The following is a 3,714-nucleotide window of genomic DNA, read 5'->3' as shown; positions in this document are numbered from 1 at the left end:
CGACCTGTCCTCTCTTGGAAATAAACCCAAACACAGTCATGGGCCTGGCGGGGGGCAAGGACATTTTCTGGATGGACGCCACGAACCAATCAATTCAGTCACTTTGCGGAGGCGCTTGCCACTTTATTTGTAGATAGTAGATAAATAGCCCTTTATCATTGGATGGCGACCTATAAGATACAACTTCATTGTGGGATGAAGATCTACGCTACATTCAGAAAGTATTCAGACCCCTTCACTTTTTCCACATTTTGTTACGTTACAGCTTTATTCTAAAATGGATTCCGTTGTTTTTTCCCCTCATCAATCTATACACAATACCCCATAATGATATCACAGTACCGCATAATGACAAAGCATTAACAGGTTTTTAGAAAATACCCTTTACTCAGTACTTTGTTGAAGCACCTTTGGCAGCGATTACAGCATTGAGTCTTCTTGGGTATGACGCTACAAGCTTGGCACACCTGTAGTTGGGGAGTTTCTCCCATTCTTCTTTGCAGATCCTCTCAAGCTCTGTCAGGTTGGATGGGGAGCGTTGCTACACAGCTATTTTCAGGTCTCTCCAGAGATGTTCGATCGAGTTCAAGTCCGGGCTCTGGCTGGGCCACTCAAGAACATTCAGAGACTTGTTCCAAAGTCACTCCTGCATTGTCTTGGCTGTGTGCTTAAGGTTGTTGTCCTGTCGGAAAGTGAACCTTTGCCACAGTTTGAGGTCCTGGGCGCTCTGGAGCAGGTTTTCATCAAGGATCTCTCTGTAATTTGCTCCGTTCATCTTTCTCTCAATCCTGACTAGTCTCCCAGTCCCTGCCACTAAAAAACATCCCCACAGCATGATGCTGCCACCACCATGCTTCACCGTAGGGATGGTGTCAGGTTTCCTCCAGATGTGACGTTTGGCATTCAGGCCAAAGAGTTCAATCTTGATTTCATCAGACCAGAGAACCTTGTTTATCATGGTCTGAGAGTCCTTTAGGTGTCTTTTGGCAAACTCTAAGCCGGCTGTCATGTGCCTTTTACTGAGGAGTGGCTTCCGTCTGGCCACTCTACCGTAAAGGCCTGATTGGTGGAGTGCTGCAGAGATGTTTGTCCTTCTGGAAGGTTCTCCCATCTCCACAGAGGAACTCTGGAGCTCTGTCAGAGAGACCATCGGGTTCTTGGTCACCTCCCTGACCAAGGCTCTTCTCCTACGATTTCTCAGTTTGGCCGGGCAGCCAGCTCTAGGAAGTCTTAGTGGTTCCAAACGTTTTCCATTTAAGAATGATGGAGGCCACTGTGTTCTTGGGGATCTTCAATACTGCAGAAATGTTTTGGTACCCTTCTCCAGATCTGTGCCTCAACACAATCCTGTCTTGGAGCTCTAAGGACAATTCTTTCGACCTCATGGCTTGGTTTTGTTCTGACATGCACTGTCAACTTATATAGACAGGTGTGTGCCTTTCCAAATCATGTCCAATCAATTGAATGTACTACAGGTGGACTCCAATCATGTTGTAGAAACATCTCAAGGATGATCAATGGAAACAGGATGCACCTGAGCTCAATTTCGAGTCTCATAGCAAAGGGTCTAAGTACTTATGTAAATAAGGTACTTCTGCTAAAATTTCTAAAAACCTGTTTTCGCTTTGTCATTATGTGGTATTGTGTGTTGATTGATGAGGAAGAAACATTTATTTAATCAATTTTAGAATAAGCTGTAATGTAACAAAATGTGGAAAAAGTCAAGTGGTTTGAATGCTCTCTGAATGCACTGTATAGCTTGGGATGTAAGTCTATATTTTGGGATGTAGGTTTATATTATTGGTTGTACACTAGATAATGGAATTCTGATCTGTTGCTGGCTATTACTGGAGGGACATCTTTACTTTAATTATTTAATTATCTCCCCCTCCTCTCAGCTGTTCCTTGCAGGGCCACGCTGACTGAGTTAGTGCCTGTGCTGTTATGGGTTCATTGGCCTGGTATGTGGCAGGAATCTTTGGATCAAGGTAATTTCACACTGTTCAACATTTTCCCAGGCTGTTAAGCTTCCCTTTACCTTTGTGCCACTCGAAGAACGAGATAAGGAGTGACACATGTTGCCATTAAACACACACAGCATCCCTGCAGCACCCAGGGCTGACGCCACCAGCGGGGCAAAGGAACGACTTGAAAGACATGGACTATAAAATGATCTTCTGACACTCCAGTTTCCCAAAAGGATCAGATTATTGCAGCCTGTCCAAGTGTGGTACGGTGTAGTGCATTCATGGGTGGTACTGTAATAATGATGAAAGGGGTTGGATTTGTCATTGCAGAGGTCCAGAGTTTTGGGAGGGAGGCCGGGCAGGCGGAGCTGTCGTTTGTCTTTATCAGATACAATGAAGATAAGAAGGTGTGTTCTTATTGTTCTTATGAATTGTTTTTTTAATGTATATTAAAGTGTGTGCGCGTGTGAACGTTTGCGTGAACGTGGGTGTGCCTCATCATTAATGTCTACATCTGTGCCAGTGTCTGTATTCAACCAGCAGCACGTGTGTTATGGTTATTTTGTAATCTTCCCAGACTGTTCCGTGTTATTATTAGATATACCAGATGAGTCAACACCTGATGGGTATGGGTGGAAAATGAGAGGGGTATAATTGTTTAAGTAATCTAGTTATTCTCTACTATACCCAGGTCCTGCTCTCATGTACCATCTGTTTCTGCTGGAGACCTCCGGGGCCCTAACCTAACCACACACACTGCATGAAGATGGTGCCCTTACCCACTGTGTATGTGTGTGTGTGCGTGCGTGCGTGCGTGCGTGCGCGTGTGTGTGTGTGCTTGCGTGCGTGTGTGTGTGTGTGTGTGTGTGTCTTTGTGTGTGTCTTTGTGTGTGTGTGTGTGTGTGTGTGTGTGTGTGTGTGTGTGTGTGTGTGTGTGTGTGTGTGTGTGTGTGTGTGTGTGTGTGTGTGTGTGTGTGTGTGTGTGTGTGCAGGTGTTGGCATTGGGAATCAACAATGAGTTGATGACAATGAGCCCATCAACCCTTGAAACCCCAAGACTATCTGTTTCAAAGTCAATAGGAGAGCCTCTTAAACACAGCTGCAGTCAGAAAGGTTTCTGTGAGACAGGACTGCTACCTTATTCCCACCTTCTCAACTTGTGGAGAACACATAGTTAAATGTTTCATGTTTGCAATGCTTTTTGTCCGTTTGACAAATATAATGTCAATAGGCAGCGTTTTTCTTTGTTCCCAACAGGGAGGGGTGCATGAATCATACATTAAATATGATTCGCATGAATGCCTCACTCAGAGACAACAGTTCTCTTTCTTTCTGGGCAATTTGCAGCAAGTGTCAAAACTGGGTGTCTCTCAACTTGAATGCAAATATCTCTCTCTACTGTATGCTGTATGATCATAATTACAGTTGACGTGTTTATGAATCATTGACTTCAATTCACATAGTTCAATATATGTATTGGTCTTTAGAGACACAAAATGGCATTACCTCCCAGGGGATTGGCTGCCAGTCATTCCATCTGTCTTTCAATCTCTCGTTCTGTCTGTCTCAAACAGACATCTGTCTGAGGAAACATATTGAGGAGACATCGAAGTATGAAGTTTGAAGGCCATACAAAGTTTTCACTCAGACAATAAAGGGTAAGTATTCCTTGTGAAGTAGCCATTAGGACAATCAGTTCATTAGGGCACAGAACAGAAAATGTTTTAAAAGTTTTGCAACAGACAAG

The 3,714-nt window shown here is 43.9% G+C and overlaps 1 long non-coding RNA gene across 1 annotated transcript; it reads left to right on the top strand.

Moving 5' to 3' along the window:
• The first annotated feature begins 1,662 nt into the window (after positions 1–1,662).
• On the top strand, positions 1,663–2,820 carry LOC118964636. The gene is made up of 3 exons (XR_005051831.1): positions 1,663–1,988; positions 2,298–2,374; positions 2,659–2,820. It is a non-coding gene; the product is annotated as an uncharacterized LOC118964636 (long non-coding RNA).
• The last annotated feature ends 894 nt before the right edge of the window (positions 2,821–3,714 follow it).

Source organism: Oncorhynchus mykiss, chromosome 1 (genome assembly GCF_013265735.2).
Source record: "Oncorhynchus mykiss isolate Arlee chromosome 1, USDA_OmykA_1.1, whole genome shotgun sequence".
NCBI classification, from domain to species: domain Eukaryota; kingdom Metazoa; phylum Chordata; class Actinopteri; order Salmoniformes; family Salmonidae; genus Oncorhynchus; species Oncorhynchus mykiss.
Note: the sequence above shows the minus strand (reverse complement) of the source record. Positions and strands in the feature narration are given on the sequence as shown.